General features: G+C 40.3%; 1 long non-coding RNA gene across 3 annotated transcripts in view; it reads right to left on the bottom strand.

Moving 5' to 3' along the window:
• The window catches only part of LOC118469603 (uncharacterized), a 128091-nt gene extending 117669 nt beyond the window's left edge, over positions 1-10422 (bottom strand). For all 3 annotated transcript variants that reach the window (XR_008604347.1, XR_008604348.1, XR_008604346.1), the window contains exons 1-2: positions 10245-10422; positions 2535-4190 (exon numbers count right to left, since the gene is read on the bottom strand). This is a non-coding gene — a long non-coding RNA (uncharacterized LOC118469603). The remainder of the gene's footprint in view (positions 1-2534; positions 4191-10244) is intronic.
• Positions 10423-18304: the final 7882 nt, after the last annotated feature.

Here is an 18304-nt window from a genome sequence, read left to right as displayed (position 1 = left end):
CTCATTCTGAAACTCTCACAGTCTTTACAGCAGCAGGCAGAGCTAGCCTGCGTCTCTTTAGTCATAGTGAGTCCAAATAGAGCAGAAATGATGAATGGCAATGGCCAAAAAAAGAAAGATTTCATTTCGCACTTTTTCTTTAAATCTTTAAGTTCTGTATGAAAGAAAACCAAAATGTTTCTTAGAAAGACAATGTAAAAGGAAAGTTGTGTCGTTATATGGCATAAAATGAGGGACAATGTCTAGTCTAGTGTGGTGATGAATTCAAATACTGTTGGAGATGTCAGAGCAAAGCAGGACAGAGAAGGTGGTTGGTGAAATTTCAGCCAGCGAATGACTTCACAGGAACTTCATTTGGGCCGTAGCTGTGGTGCCCCCTTTAGGGCGGAAGAAATAAATTCTGTAAAGTGAAATTAAATATACACAATATGTAAAGAAGTCAAGACGACAAAAAACCCAAATGACGAAGTTTTCAGACTTTCAAAATCCTCATCTGCGAATCTGATTAAAAAGCAAACCTGAGTAGCTTTTTGCTGAGCTTCATGAGGAGGCAGCATTAGCTTCACCATCATTATTTCCTAATGGAGACTAGAGATGCTCCACGGAAAGATTTTATGCCAAACTACCGATATTTACGCTTGAAACTGGACTTCTGTCAAACTACAATCTTGTGGAAGCACTTAGATCTAAGAAGGCCACAAGGTTCCAACAGCTTTACAGTTTAAGTTATTCGTTTATTCATTTTTATTTTTTGCACTGCAGGTCTACGTTATTTATTCAAGTATTTACTGAACCTTATTCTACTTTCCAATGCTTAACTTTTATGTTTAATTAGGACAACTGCCGCTTAATCGTAAGGTTTAAGGCCAAAGTCAGTTTGTCCAAAATGAGTGAAACTAATGTGAAGTAAATCGTACTTGATGTCAGAGTTTCCTCTTGACACTGGAAACTGAACGTTACCTAGAGGTCCATTCAGCAGCTCTACTGGGACATTTGATCACATCACACACAGTCTGAATATCCAAATGTAGATTTCAGGTGTAAGAATGCCATTTCCTCAACACATTTCATGGAGCTTTCTCCTCCCCTTCTCATATTTGCATGTTGCCATTTTGAAAATCCACTTTGCTACAGGAAACAACAACCTCTGAGTTAGCTAGCCAAGGATTCATACTGTGTGATAATAACATAGACCTGCAAGGTTTTTTCAGTAAATTATCCGAGTTAATGACAGTGCAAAACAGTTTCCCCATCACAACTTTGAAGGGGAACCATCACTGTATCCCGGGCTCAGTACCGGCACGACAACTGTGATTGGCTCAAAAAAATACAAACTATCCAAATGTTATTTTTTACCCCTACAGCAGAGTGACACTGAGGTGTAGTCAGACCATTCTCCAGTGACAGCACAGCTCACACAGCGGTCTGGATATATGTTGCAACATCCCATGTTAATGCTGTGCACTTTAAAATACTTTTTGACTACAACATGACTAAAAAGGTCTCAAAGGGATCAAAACTGAAAATAGCTTGACAAACTCCAGAAAAACATCACACAATTCAAACAAAAGTGCCAGAAAAGCAAGAGGCAAGATTGTCTGATCAGCTAATTAACATTTCTCCTGTGTTTGTTATATAAACTAATAAAAAACGATGAGACAAAGCGAGATTATTTATTTAAACCTTCAGTTATGCACCTATTTCTCTCCTAATTAGTCATTCATATTGAGCATTAATGGTTATTTTAATTTACAGAATTGAATTTTATAAATTGAGTTGTTAAACTTTACTCCAAGTATTTTGTTTTGTCATGTTTTGTAAGAAAAGTGCAATTAGTTAGGTGTTTGCAGGTAAAATACTGAGGCATGGGCTCATTGGGGAAGTTTAAATAGTTTCCGACAGCACTTGAACGCAGCATCCTGCAGTGACTTCCCTGCTTGCAGCAGTTTAAATTCACAAACGACTTGAGAGACGCCCACTGCTGTCTGCTGTGGAGGTTTTTTCCAGGAGGTGACGCTCGCCAACCAAACTTCACACACTGACAAGGTCGAGTCGTAAAAGAGACCAGAGACAGGAACGTGTTTCCAGGTGGCTCCTGGTCAGAAAAAGAGCAGCTCGCGTGGCTGAGCGCACAGTTTTGCTCAAAGGCTGCAGCCAGAAGACCGTTTTAGGTCAAGTCATTCAATAACTTTAAAAAAACACAAAAGGAAGAGGAAGACCGGTTACTATCTGTGTCTGACACTGCACACTTCCTTTTATCTGTGCGCAAACCGCCCATTACGCATGACAGAGCGCTGCACGGCCCTCACAGCTCTGAACTTCTTCACAAACTCTCAACATCTCTGCTCCGTTTCATTCTGACCAAGAAAAGTACTGACATTCTGCCGTGAAGCAAATTCATCTTCAGTGAACGCAGAGTTTCATCACTGCCACACAAGCTGCTTCCTCATTTGTGGGGCTTTGGAGGGAGCACAGCTGTGAACTGCTCTGGACTTTTTACGCGTGTAATTCATGAAATAAAATGACAGACTTACCCCACATCACTGGCAGCCAAACTGTGCGCGTCTTTTCTGTTTAAACTCAGCCAACATTTTTGCGGGAGGCGCATTGAATTTGCACCAGTGTGACCTGACACGCACACATTTGTCTTTCACTTTCAAACTTTTTTTTTGCAGCGCGGAGTAAAAATCATCCAGCAAACCATGTGCGCGCTTTCCTCTCTCTCTGCCTCTGTCTTCTTTCACAAACTTTCTAAAGTGCTGCAGCAGACTCGCTCCCTGCAGCTCCAACCATTCATACTGACCCAAGCGGCCGCCAGACTTGCAGCGTAATACGTTTTCGGATTTTTTTGGTCACACCCACCTGCTGTCAGTCCTCCCCTCTGAGCTGCTGCAGGGAAAGCCTCCTCATGAATGGAGCTTCTCTGGGCATCAGACACATGGAGACACACTGTACCTAAACACATTTAACAATCGTTTGAAGGTACAAACACACCTCTAACTGACCTGAATGAACAATGGCTGCAGGTGAACACGCTGTCCGAGTCTTACTACTGCAGAATATATACACACACCTGCAAGCAGGCTATAGGAAGTGTGTCAAAATGCATTCTAATCAGCAGAAATAAACAAATTTGCAATGACAACTTGCCCAGCTTTGTGTTTTTATATGACGGCCTCATTGTTTCCACCCTTCTGGGAGTCTAAGCAGCCTAATAAAGTCCGAGGCTCATTTCCATGCAGAATTTCTATTTTGGTGTGCCTTAAAAAAAAAAAAAAAAAAAAAAAAAAAAAAAAGAGGAGGATACACACAGACACATTTTAAACTCATCCTACGCAATTCAAGTTCAGTTTATTCACCCAGCTGAGACTAAATTTCTCACAGAAGGAGTCTGCAGGCGTGTTTGCAGCTCTGCATGGCTGCATGCTGGAACAAAGAGTGCTCACAAAGACACGCTAACATGCAGGGATAATGTTTTCCATGTTTATTCTGTGCTTCTGTGTTCTTCATGCTGCTGAGGCTGATGGACCTGTCTTTAGTTTTGCAAGTATGGTGGGTCGAAAGAAACCACAGCGCTAGGCAAAGTCACATCAGCATTAAAGGTAGAATACGTGATTCTGATCTGATACACGTATAGTCAAATACAGCTTCATCTCCTGCACTCATGTGACCTACCAGATGTAGACTGTAGGTATTAGCCTGCTTCACACTTAACACAGCATTATTTTGCAGGGGCATCGTAGTTTAGCACTACCCAAGGTAGTTGTGATTGGTTTAAAGGAATAGAGACAAGCCATTTTTTCCCTAATAGCAGAAGGATAATAACTTATGCAGTCAGACCATTCTCCAGATTTGACTTGGCTGTGGGAGTAGATCTGGTGTAGGTCCACCTTGTGCCACCAAAACAGCTCTGATGCATCAGGTCATGGTCACAGGACCTGTGGAGTTGTGTTGTGGTGACTGGTAACAGGACGCTGATAGTGGATAATTTAGGTCCCGTGGAATGCATGATGTGGCCTCCATGGGTCGTGGTTGTTCTGGCACATCCTGTAGTTGCTCGATTGGATCAGGATGTGGGAAGTTTTGAGGCAGAGTCAACATCTGGGGCTCTTGATTGTGTTCCTTGAGCTGTTCCTGAGCAGTTTTCTTGTAGCAGTGGGATACATTGTCCTGTTGGGAGAGGCTGCTGCCTGGGAAAGTGGGTGGTACATGACAAAATGACATCCATATGAGTGCCATGACATTGGGAAATAGGAGGGAAAGGGTTATTAAATCTGGCACAATTGTAGCTAGTTTAAAATCAACAATCTTTCTAGAGTATTGCAGGCTCCTCTTTGAAAGGGGAAGTTATTCCATTTCATCATGAGACTGAGAAATGTCTGTGTCAGAACTTGGAACAGTTGTCAAGACATTTCATTCAAAACCACAAATGTGACCCTCAGCAGCAACAACCACAGCTTGAATCGAAGCCAATGTGGAAGTATCTTAAAGTGTAATTCCACTGAGCGCCACTAGGTGCTGGCTCCATAAAAACTCACACTCCAATAGACTCCCATTCAAAAAGCATCAACTTCTCTCCAGAAACGCTAAGACAATGCTTTTTTTTTTTTCACAAGTCATTATGATGCTATTGGCTGAATTTATCCCTTCTGGTCAGTGTGCTGGTGGTCTTTTTGAAAATAATTACACAATTAAATAGATATTTAGCATCAAAGAGAGGTATATTAGGGGATGTGACTGGCTCAATTGACACATTTAGCTAGGCTTGACAAGATGTTAGTGCGAAGCAAGAGGGTCAATCATGTGGAACACGAGTTACAGTCACTTTATTTTAGATTAACTTGTGATAATAATGACTGTTTTGTTGATGTAGCTTGTGACAATGCATCTTCCAAAAACAGTTTTGTTATATTTTTTGATTCACATATTGTGGGTTGTTCTAAAACAGCCAATCAAGGGATTCCACTATCCACTTTTCTAGGAATACAAAGGTTAATTTTCTTAATGGTTTTCATTTTAAGGCTTTTTATATATAATTTTGCTGTTACTCAGAATGTGTACATTCACATTACCTTGAAGCTAACACACTGATAATGCTGTATGTGTTTGCTATATGATCCAACCTGGTCTTCACTGACTCTTTAAAGATGACAGTTGCTATAAAGTCCTTCTCTAGCGTTCAGTGTGGCTACAGTGCAAACCAATGTGAAACAGATTCATGTACGTCTTTATACAGTCAGTGTGTGAACCTCAGGATGACACTAGCAGAAGATCAGGAAAGTCATTAGGACTCATCCAGATCTGAGTACCAGTCCATCCAGTAGATGTTCAGATATTCAAATGATGAGTGAAAGGTGGAACCTCCTCTGGGGACCATGAATGTTCATACATACTCATATGGCAACTAACAAAAATGTTGGTGAATGTTATCTACCCCTCCAAAAACTATTTAGAACTAACTTGGCTTGTGTGTTTACTACAACTGCTCTTCTAATTATTGTTTCCATCCACCTGGAAGCCAAAGTTACATGAATCCAAACTAAATATGTATAAATATCTGGTTAAAAGCTCACTCAAGTTTCAATTTATTCATTCAAAAATCATTGAAATTGCAGAACGCTCACTCTAATCAACAAACACTTATAATACAGAACATAATATAAATACTTTAAATCATTTAATCAACACAACAAAGCACTTCCTTCCACTGTAAATAAGCAGTGACTATAAAAGACCCATTCAAACAACACTATAAAACTACAGTAAGATTAAACTTAAAGTTGCGTCCAGTAGGAGAAGCCATATTGCAGACTTAACTCCCTGCTCCACAGCGCAGGACAATATGCAGATATATTAAAAGCAGCCATGCATAAAAGGAAGGGAGGGAAATTCAACACATTTTCATGAGCACACACATGCAGAGGAAGTAAAAGCAGAAGTTGAGGTGAAAGCTGAGGTGACTTCCCTGCAGCTTGTTTCGTTTAGCTCTTGATGCCTTGCTCAAAAGTAGATATGGGCTATTCACAGATGGGAACTGGTGTCATTTTCTCTGCTGTGCATATTTGAAAAGGACTTCTCTGTCAGTTATCACTCAGGCCTCAGAGGGATGAAGACGACAACTTCCGAACACACTTCTGCTTTTATTGCATTAATGCTGAGTGAGAAATTTCCCGTGAAGATTTTCATAATTTCTCTGCAGGAAGGAAATGCAGAAGCACTGGATGTTATGTAACTAGCTGCTGCCTGTAGCTTTGACCTGGTGAAGAAAAGTGGACGTTAGAGGAGAGGGAAGTACAGATGTGGTGTCACATCAGGACCTCCTCCCGTCACAGATGTGTCAATCGAAGTGAACCAACCAGCTTGTCATCTGCCGAGTTTCTCCTCTGAGGAGCTCTGTGTTTTTTTAGAGTAGTAATTTAAGCGAGTAAGGGTTTTATTACTTTAAAATTGCAGTACTGGATGTCACCTTCTCTGGTGGTTAGTCTTAAATTCATCTGGTAATGGCTGAGGAACAAATATGATCACCGATTAGCGTTGTAGACCTTGCTTTATTTTGAAAGAACAGATTGATATTTGTGGACAACAGGCTTGTTTTCTAAGAATTTAACGGGAAAATTGCTGAAACTCTCATGTCCTTTAGCAGAAAGACGGCTAGCCTGACGATCTTTCCACATTTCAGCCAAGAAATACACTCACTGAGCTCTATATTTTTAACACCGTACTGACTCTGGGAACTCTTTTTAGCTTAAATACACTGTAAACAATTAAACAGTTTTCAATGGTAATCTGTTGAAGAAATTTCTGTTATTTTACTGCTTTGTTAAATTACAGAAACTAACTGGTAAAATCACAGAAACTCTTTTTTAATTTGCAAATAGTAGTTAGCTTCTTTCTTTTTTACAATGTGTCACCATAAAACTACAGTTACTGTATTTAATTCAGAGAAAAACAACATTATTTGCCATTTTTTTCACTGCACCTTCCAGTTTTTGAACATTATGGTACTGCACTGTGCTTTGACATGTTTTTTTTGTAGATTTGTAAGCTACACATTCAAGCTGCTAATTTCCTGTTGACTTGGGGAGGCCACTGAAGTCCACTGAACTGAACATCATTTCTGGAATTAACTATTAGAAGATTGTGACCATAAGTGGATGCATGTGGTCAGCAACAAAACTCTGCAGCATTCAAACCTTAACTGACTCTAAGTGTCGACCATTTCCACTCTCAGCAAAACTCGAGATTTATCACAAGAGGCTACATTTTTCCATTTTCAGTTGTCCAGGTTTGGTGAGTTGTGCCCACTGCAACCTCAGATTTCTGTTTTGTCCAAACAGAAGTGGAACTCATGTTCGTCTGCAGTTATAGCTCTTCTTCCTGGAGGTTTAAGGTGTTTTCATCCTGAGCTGCTTTTCTGCTCAATACAGTTGTGAAGACTGGAGATCTGAGTTAGTGTAGCTTTTCTGTCAGCACCAGCCTGGCCTTTCTCCTCCACTGGATGGTTTCTGTTATTTCTGGAGACTGCTGCACATTAAATTGCCATTTTATGTGTATATCTTCTTGTCTAACTTTTGGTAAAAAGGCAAATAAATGCAACAGAAAGATAACTAAGTATGTTTTCTACTACAAAGTCTTAAGTCCTAAATGTTGTGTGGGTTGGGAATTTTTTGGCGTCATGAGATAAAAATCAGTCGAACAATAGAGACAAACCAAACCCAGGCACTCCTTAGATCATAATGTCTGTATTATCTGGACATGCCCCAGCTGGATTATTAAAACATAGAAGCCCACGCATAGGACCTAATGCTTTCTTCTGGACGGAACTGCCAAGTATAACTGGAATGTGTTTCTTCATTCATGTGCTAATATTAAACTCTGGGCAACGACAGCAACAGTCACACTAAAGAGCTTTGAGTAAATCATTAAAAACTAACTAAAAGCAAATAGCTGTTCAATGGAGGCACACCAGTTAGATTTCTAGAGCGTTTTACATTATCTTGATGTTTAAAATGAAAGGGAGGGATAAAGGAGGGAGGAAATATGTAAAACAGAGTATAAAGATATGAAGAATTTTGATGTATTGATGATGTCTTGATGTTAATAAATCCTGTGTATGGTTGTGAAATACAGCCATGAACAAAAGTTTACATATACTAGTTAGCCCTTTTTACAAAAACATCACCTGACCTTTGCGGCTGATCACATGGACAAAGAAAAGAACTTCAGGTAGAAAGTTCAGTGGTCAGATGAAACAAAAACTGAGCCATTTGGCCGCAATGGGAAGTGAAATGTTTAGAGGAGAGAAGGTGAGGCCTTTAACTCCAAGAACACCAAACCTACCGTCAAGCATGGTAGAGGCAGTATCATGCTCTGAGGTGGTTTTGCTGCTAATTAAACTGGTGCTTTACACAAATTTAATAAATGGAATAATAGAGATGGAAGATTTATTGTTCAGGAAAACCTTAAATTGTCAGCCAGAAGGTTTTGCCTTTGATGTAAGTTGGGTGTTCCAACAAGATCATGACCCCAAACACATATAAAAAGTTGTAAAGAAATGGTTAAATCAAGAGTTAAAGTAGTTTTGGACCCCACCAAGACCCTGTAGATTGTGATGAAGAAGCAAGTCTGTCAGAAAGGCAACAAATTTAACTGAACTGCACCAATTCTGTCAAGGGGACGGTCAAAGATACAACCGAAGTGACCAGTTGAGATGAAAATAGCCAAAGAAAGCTTTGCCAAATATTAGAATTGCTGTATGTATACATTTGACCCAACAGATTTAGTCATATTTCCAGAAGATCTATAATATGCATGACTGTTTTTGCAAGATGCATGTGTTTCAGTTCCATCATAGAAGAATAAGAGTTATAGGAGTCATTGGAAACTCAAGACTGCTATGATATACATGGTTTTTATAAGTGTATGGCAACTTCTGTTCATGACTGTACATGATTTCTTGTCCTGTGATCAAAAAGTGACACAAAACATTTCTCTTAGATTTTCTTTGTTGCATCAACATTGAAATATATCTGTAAATGTAAAAGGAACGCTTCAGAATTCCCTTTAAGTTCTTTCTTTATTCTCTTCTACATTATGCTCTGTTTTATCTCCCTGGTGGTCCACACTGAGGTGGTGGTTTTATAAAGTACATCACTGTTTGCATGAGGGTTAAAACAAAATGCACTTCAATCCTCTGTGCTCCCGTATGGAAAGTTAAGACGTGAGAAAAGCCAGTGTTGGAGGGCGTGTTCACCGTGACATACTTAGATTGGCTTATTGTGGAAACAAACACAACAGGATTTTTTTTTCCTGGAGGCTGCACTGCTTTTCCCACAGGCTCAGCAGACAGTCGCTACAAACACTGGACTCAGTCAAGGCTGCCTGTTTCCCAACACATACCTCCATGTAATCTGGAATCCAACACAACTCCCACATTATTACACAATCTCACATTGTGCTACACTATTAAACCTCATCCAACATGACTCTCAGCAACCACACAAACCTTCAGCTCCTATATTACCAGTGTTATTCACTCAATACTGGGGTTAATTATGGATGGAAGCCTTATAGTGAGCTGGTGGAGGGACAAACTGACAAACCATAAATGTTTGCTGCAAAGTAGGACATTAAGAGTGAAGGAAAAATGACTCTTTCCCCTTATTGAGGTATTTCCTTGCAGCTGTTGGCTGAAGACATCCCAGAATATTATGCAGGTTGCATCTGTCAACTACAGTCACCTTAAATCAAGTTGTAGAACCTATAGATGATCTTAAATTATCCTACAGGTTGTCACCTCTGACCCCTGTTCCTGTTTGCTTCTCCCAAACTGAGGCTGGAGCTCATTCAGGCCTTCTGTCCCTAATATAACCCTGAGAAAGGCAGATGCTGCAAAGACAAATGCTGTAATAAAAACATGACTTGGTTATGATTAGACATGGTCTAGTTAATGTTCTGGAGTAGACCAGTTGTCTCCATACTGGGCCGTTCCTCCCAACTCAATATTTACCCAAGGTTGAAGAGAATCCTCAGAAGTGATGCTGCCGATGCTCACGTCACTTCTGACATCAGTAAACCTTATTCTCAACATAAGCCATCTGAGTCTCCAAAGTGTCTCTCAATCTGCCTCCTCGTTCCCTAACATTAAGTATAATGTAAGTAGGTTGCTTACCATGGTAGGAGACTGAAAATCTGCTGTGTATCCAGCAAAACATGACCAAACACTACAAAAAAACTGTACATACCAACAAGCTGAGTGCACAGTCCTCCTGAGAAAACAACAGAATCAAAGCGGCCCTGTTAAGGCCACAGGTATCTGTGTGCCGTCTGGTTTCTGGTGCTTTTCTGTTAGGCCTTTGTGTGGGCAGATTGCATGTGTGGGTTCAGCTGTGGCTGGTTTCAGAGTCTCTCCGGAACCCCAGCTGCCAGTCATTCCATCTGATGACTCCGGAGTAGACGACCTGCACTGCAGCCCTGTTCTCCCCGCCTCCCGACCTTCCTGATTGGGCCGCCCTCCAGCTCCCCTCCACCTCTAACCAACCAGACACAGCCATCACCACACCTGCAGAGTATATACCTGCAACCATGCCCTTAGTCTGGGCAGCTGGTATCTGTGACCAGTCTGCCCTGGTGCCTCTGTGTGTGTTTTCTTAATTGTATTTCTGTGATGTGCTTTGGTCTGTAGACACTCATGGTGGGTTCTACAGACACTTGGAGCTTCTGTTGGCGGCTGCGACTTTGGTGTGGAGCCTGAGGCTCCAGGTAGCAGTCCGCCAACTTAGTGGAGAAGCCATTCGGTATTTTGAGTCTTTGTAAACTGTGTAATCAGTGAGAGTGAGGCACCAGTTTTGTTTAGTTTGTTTTTGCACTCTGGTATTAGTTTTTGTTAATGGTGGTGGGTGTTGCTGATGTACTTATGTTTGCCGATGGAATTTAGTTGTTTTGTTTTGTGTTTAGATAGTTTAAAAACTCTGTTAGCCTTCCTTTTGTTATATTCTGTTCTTTGATTTGCAACACTCACCAGTCTTGTGTTCTTTATTATCACTTTTATGTTCCATTTGCCACTAAGCAATAAATCCTTCACCTGAACCAATAACATTCTGGTTATTTTGTTGCATCCAGCCAACCCTTAGAGGTTAGATGATAACAGGCCCAAAAAACATCAGTTCAAGTAGGAATTAATGATTGCTGAAGACTGTGGATGATAAAACTGTTTACATATTTCATAATCTGCATTATAAAGGTAGAGCCCCAAGACCAAAAGTAATTCTTTCATTTATTGTATCTGCGATCCATCATCAACATTACAGGTTCACTTTATCAACAGTAGGCAGTGGCAATGACTGAAGATGTAGACGGGTGTAAGCTACAACATCAACTATAAATGGGCTGAAACAGTTATTGTGTCACCAATTAACCCTTTTCTAGAAAATAAAGATAATTTAAATGTTGAATATTCTGAATAAATGTGATTTTTGGACAGGGTTAGAGAATGAGGACACTTGCAGGTTGATGTAACAGTAACAGGGCGGCCTTCAAATTTAGTCAACATTGTTAAAAAAAAAAAAAAAAAAAGCACCATAAACCAAAAGGCCAATGACCCAGCTAGGGCTAGTTGAAGTCTTCACATTCATTTATCATTTAACAACCATCAACGTCACCTTGGTGACAGGATGTCGCAGCGTTTCATGGAAATCCAAACAATGGTGTTAGAAAAAGTGTGATTGGCACCATTCAAGCTGCACCGCTTCGACTATTTCAGTTTGTGGAACTCCTGCTGCCAATGTGACGATAGTTTGTGTCTGATTATAGAGAATTAGCCTGATATTCTGCATTTATGGTGTTTTCTGGACTGGTTCAAGTCAAATCTATAATAAATCTATCTATATAATAAGTGATAGATTCAAAAGTTTCGTATCTTCTTCTCCGTTGTGGGGAAATGAATTGTTTCTGAAAGCAGCCGCCATGTCCTAAAGAGTTCACATTGATACACGCTTTCTATTTGAGTGCTATCTGCTGCTATTTTTAATTTAGAAAGCAACCACAAAGAAATGAAGACCAGATAAAGCAGGCTTCAGTTTAGTTTCACTTTCGAGCGTTGCATTCTGTACCTCGCTGGCTCTTTTAAAGCAGATCTCCAGACAGGAAAGTGCTACTTAGCGAGGAGAAACTGAGAGATAAGACCTGAACACATTTTCTTAACAGTCTCCTACGTTGTAATGCTTAAAACTAAGTCTTTCCTTGGCGTCATGAGGCATTACTTAGCTGGAGAATGCGTGATGCTGAGAACACATGCGGCCCTGCGGCATCACAACAACAACATGAATATAAGGAGCTCATACAAGTTGAGGAAAGAGCTGGAGCAGTTTAAATGGCCCAGTGGAGCCTCCAGGACTATTAAAACCACCAGACTTTGATCATCTGAGAGACACCCACGGGCCAACCCAGTTCCTGTTGGCGCTGGACTCTCAGTTTACCCGTTAATGTCATGTGACGTTTCCCTGGAATGTTTGTGAAGACGTGTTGACTGAAGCAGCACGTGTCTCCAGGAAACCACATGCTTGTTATTAGCCGGCTGAACATACAGAAAGACGCTGGACGCCTGGTTATCTTACAAATTACACTCTGATACTGGATATCCGGTTAAACACAACGCTACATGGGTGGCATGTGGGAACAGACAGTCAGTAAATGTGGCAGCAGAAATAACGCTAAGACTCAGTGGTAATCTGGTTAAATCAGCTCTAATGGAGATGGTGAGCAGGTGGATTTTGGCAGGTTCATTGATTTAAGTTTGGAGATGGATTATTATGTTTAGGACTGTTTACCAACTCCACATTTTTGGGCATTAAAGCTGCATTTAGTCATTTTTTGTCACTTAAGGGCAGTGCAACAAGCCAACACGAACTATTATCAGCACAAAAAAATCATTATTGCAAACATCCATCCATCATCTATACACCACTTAATCCTCATTAGGGTCATGGAGGGCTGCAGTCTGTCCCAGCTGACTGAGGGTGAAGGTTCACCTGGACAGGTAACAGTCTATCACAGGGCTCCACATAGAGAGACAAACAATCACACTCACATTCACACCTACAGACAATTTAGAATCATCATTGAACCTCAGCATGTTTGTGGACTGTGGGAGGAAGCTGGAGAACCTGGAGGAAACCCACACATGACCAGGAGAACATGGAGACTCCATGCAGGAAGATCCCAGGCCCGGATGTGAACCGGTGTTCTTCTAGCTGTGAGGTGACAGTGCTAACCACCAAGCCACTGTGCAGCATATTAGTAGTAAGTAAACTTTATTTCTATAGCACTTTTCACAGAAACGATTCACAAAGTACTTCATAATAGAATGCAAAATGACAATATTATAAAACAACACATAAAAACACATGACAACAACCAAAAGTTTGTCTAAATAGTAGTGTTTTCAGCTGACTTTTAAAAGAGTCGACTGAATCAGCCAGACGCAAGGACCGTGCACGGTAAAGCATTCCACAACCAAGGAGCAACAGACTGAAACCCCAAATCGCCTCTAGTTTTGTAGCAAGTTTTAGGTATCACTGAAAAATTTTGTTCGGAAGATCTAAGTGACCGACGAGAAGCGTATGGAATTAAAAGGTCACAAATGTATTGTGGAGCTTGTCCATGTAAAGCTCTAAAAGTAATGACTAAAATTTTAAAATCAATCCAGAATTTAACTGGTAACCGGCGGAAGGCAGATAAAATTGGAGTCAGATGATCCCGCTTACGAGCTCCTGTTAAAAGCCTCGCCGCAGCATTTTGAACAATTTGTAGATGGTTCAAAGAGCTCTTATTAAGACACATAAAAAAATGATTGCCATCACCCTAACCCTACAGCAGACATGGAGTAACAGCATCATTTATTTGGAGTCCAATATTCACTGTTTTGAAGGAAATATCTGGTACTTTAGCTGCTAAATGCTCCACTATGTTCATTAACAACAAAAAAAGAAAAAAAAACAATGAGCTAACAGATGCTAAAGCTCAGGTGATAAATCTCTATGGGGTTAGTATCAGTGACCCTTTTCGCATTAAACATTTGATCGATTGTTAAACAGTTTTATCTGTACAAATGCTGTTGATGCATGCTGATGATATACAATCTGCCTCACCGTCGATTGCTTTCTCTTTTCGACTGTAACACCGCTGTCAGCAGAAACTTGTCTGGGATGCTTCCACTTCTTTTCTGCCAGACACCTAGTAGCTGTAGCCCACTCTGCCACTACGGTCGCTCCCCTTTTGTGGCTAACGAGTCATTGCTAGCTGATGGAAAATGCATCCCTACCAGTACGAGACAGCAGGAATGTCACCACAGATTAGTCTCACTTTTCTGGCCCATTCTGTTGTTGTCTGCTGGAAAGACTTTGTTTTGGTAATTTTAGTATATTTTTTAAAAAGGACCTTCTCCACCTCAGTCATGATTACTTACCCACAAAGTTAAGGACTGGAACAAAACACATTGTTGGGTATTATTTATTAAGAGTTTAAATTAGCTATGAAAACAAAACAAAAAAACCCAACACTTCAGCTGTCAACAGCAGCAACATTTTGATTGTAGTGCTGCCATTCCTGATTAGTGGACAGTAATATGTGACAAGTGCAGAAATTTGTCCTCATGCATGATCTCATTACTCACAAGAGGACGCCGACTGGAAAAGTCAATTTTTATTTTCATGTGAGCAACAATCCTGCAGAGAATCGGCTTTTCAGTGATGAGAAAATGAAGCATCGGTGCTTAGGTGGCCTCAGAAACTGTGTCAAGTATCCACCCAAGCAACTCTGAGTGATGATAAAAGGCAGGAAACACGTTAGAAAGACATAACAGAAATGACCACAAATGTCTTCTTGTGGCAAAATATAACTCTACGTCCACACTGTTGTGGGACTGAATGTTTCTTTTTATCTGTAAAAAGCATGTGAGTCATGTCTGGTTGCTATTTTTGGGCCTTTTCAAGGTGAAAATAGAGAAAACCCTTCAGAAAAAGGCCTGTTTAGTACTTAGTGCAGCAGGAAGCGCAATGATGCTTCAGTGTGGGCGAACAGCTTAACAGATGCTTCAGTTCCTGCGTTTTGTCCACCCAAACCAGTGGAATTATCCCCGGTATGAGAAAGAGCAGACTCCCAACAGATAGAAAGGACTCTTGTTAACTCCCATCATTATAATCTGACTGTCATGCAGCTAATGACTGGCTACACTTACAAAAGGTTGAAAGGAAAGTTTATCACCATTTGTTGGCATGTTTAATCCAGCTATGAGGTACATGAATGAGCCCTTTGATCTCTTTGGACACAAAAAAACCTGAAGATATACAAACGTGTTACCATCTGAGTGAGGAGCGGCTGTTTGCTGCAGCTCTGTGACGAGGGTGTGGACCGCTTGTTTGTTCGGATGTTTTCCATTTGCTCAGGAATGTTCTCAGTGCTGCTGGTTGGGAATGATCTGAGCCTCGGCACTGAACACACACTGAGCATCCAACCACACACCAACTGCATGACATTTAGCTTTCTGTATTCAGTTTGGCATCAAAACCAGAGACTTTTCAGTGACTTTAAAGGCACTGGAACAAACTCAGGGGAACATTCTGGGCTGCAGTAATGTCAAAAGTTATTGACAGAACGTTAAACTTCTGCTGCTTTTGATAGACTTACATCAATCTATAAGTAAATTATTATATTCCAAGTTGTGGAACTACGTTACCCACAATTCTTTGAGGTTTGTGAACAAATACAGTGTTGCTACAGTTCTGTGAGTCAACTATAGGCTGCAATTTGTGCTCCATCTTTTCAAATTGGAACCATTAAAAGAATGAAGAATTAGCTGTTACTTTTTGCAGTGTGTCCAAGGTTGTAAAGAAAGCAAAATAAACCATGATCTCCTAGGTTACCGTTTATTATCTGATTGTTCATTTAACGTAAATGTATCTTAGTATGTTAGTGGAGGAACTTCGTTGTAGCTTAATTCTGGAAGACTTAAGGTTTGAGGGCAACCAGAGAAGATATTTTTATACCTCTAAAAGGTTTTTGTCTTTGGAAAGAAGGATTTAGCATTTACAAAATGGTATGAAACACTGAACCATAAGGTTTAAACTTACATTTTATTTACAAAGAGCCAATGGGAATGCTGTTACATTTGTACTTCTTCCTTGGAGGAGAGATTAGTGAGCTCTCTCCGTCCATGCTGAGCAAGGTCTTTCTCATTGCAATGATGTAATTTCATTCTCCACATTGCTAACAATAATACATTTACAGACAACAGTGTGTATGTTATCTCATTCAAGGGTAGAATCTGAGTGTGTAAAATATCCTGGACACTATCACACTTTGAAAGTGAAGAACACTTAAAAACCCAATGATTCTCAGGCAGGTTCTGTCAGATAAAGAGAGAACATCTTTGAACCAGAAGGCAAGATCAAAGGCAGGCTTGATCTGAAGCGCCAAAGGAAGCCTGGGGGACAGAAATATGACGCAGACACATGATTGTGGGTTGCAGGGTAGAGTCTCTGTGGAGGGAGGTTGCAGATGCTTAATCAGATTGGGATCTTTGGGAATTTGGAGGCTGAATCAATGGTTTGAGCTCTTGGTCATGCTCCTCGAGTCACTCCTGAGCAGTTTTTGTGCTTTGGGGGGGGCACATCATGGTTGTCATGGCGGAGTGCTTGGTTTGCAGCAATGTTTGGACGGACAAAAGGTTTCCTAGCAGAACATTGTATCGTGATGATCAACGTTATGCACTTCATCTGCCAGTGGTTTTATTGTTGTGGCTGGTGGAGCTAAATGAACACAGATGCGTTGATAGAACAAAATATCACACAAGAGATCAAAAAGGGACCCAAAGCAGAGCATCTGTCTTCATTATTACAATGTGGCACATCAGAAAGGTCGTGAGATTCCAAAAAAACTGCAGTCATACTGAATATGAAAGTTTGGAATAAATGGTGGCAGTTGGATGCTTTAATATGGCTGTAGGTGAATATTTTCCCGATGAATGTCAATGTCTGCTGCAGCATTACCTCACCACCTGGTTAAGTATGAAAATAAAAATATGAATTTTCATTAACTTGCATCAAACTGTGGTCTAAATGAATAACATCTAAGGAAATCTTCAACACGATTAATATCATTATAGGATATATATTGATCGGGTTTATTTCCATTTTGTTCTCTCAGTTTAACAGTTTTGGACAGATAGACATTGGTACAATAAATGGTAGATTAGATTTCAGTAAATGGGACTTCCACCATCACAGTTTTAGGTGTTGACGCTTCATTAATGCACTGGCAGGAAAGTCCCACAATCCTGAGTGTCAAAGTCAATGACTAAACACAACATTTACATGGAGCTGTGAGGAAATCTAACTGTTGAAATGTGAGGACCTTAACACCATTGTGCACTATTAAATCTATAAAAATGTAAATATTTGGTGTGTTTAGCTCCTGACTGCTTTTGAGACTTTTTACATTTTTATCTGACAACTATTTGACTTTTATTAAGATACGTGGTCACAATGATTTTATGCACTTCGGTCTGAAATTGGTGCTCTTTGCTAGAAAATCTGCTTTTATATCAGTAAAAAACATCACCACAAAGCATCCAACTATCCAATCAGGGTGCTTTCTGCACCAAAAAATAGAAAAAAAAAGTGCTAATGGATCTATATGTTAAATGTATTGTTAATATTTCCTCTTTTAATCTCTGAGGCAAAAAACCCCAAACTAAAACTGATAACCGGCCAGCAGCCGGTTCAAAGGCTACATCAGTTTCAGAGATTCTCAAAGTTATTTAAAGGCCTAATTTGGTTTAAAAAAACAAAAGCACGTAGGCGAAGTCAAAATACTGAGTAAATTCACACTAATCTGTGGAGCCTAGTAGTTTCATACAAAGCGACCACTGGAAGATTAGGGGACTTCTTTCATGTGGGAAACCACCCACACAACACTCTGATCCTCAGCTCACTTCAAAGGACCTTTATCTTGACCACAGGGATGTAGAGCTGGCATCGCAACAATGAAGTCTGAGCTGATTTAATGTGACGCAGCGCAACTGAAACACTAAGAGCAAATCTCTTTCAGGTCGGAAAAGCAGTAAGATTTCAACTTATCTTCACATAAAATAACATTCAGTTCAATGCAGGAGCACTTTCTGAAAGATTTCCTTAAAAATGAATGTAACTGGAGTAAAAAATGAAATGAATCAAGGCAGTTGATGTCTTCAATAAAATGAGAACTGGGTTACTGAGCTATTAGGACACAGAATAAAGGACAGCGTTCA

This window comes from Amphiprion ocellaris, chromosome 16 (assembly GCF_022539595.1).
Source record: "Amphiprion ocellaris isolate individual 3 ecotype Okinawa chromosome 16, ASM2253959v1, whole genome shotgun sequence".
Lineage (NCBI taxonomy): Eukaryota > Metazoa > Chordata > Actinopteri > Pomacentridae > Amphiprion > Amphiprion ocellaris.
The sequence above is the reverse complement of the archived record's forward strand: the minus strand, read 5'-3'. Positions and strand labels throughout refer to the sequence as shown.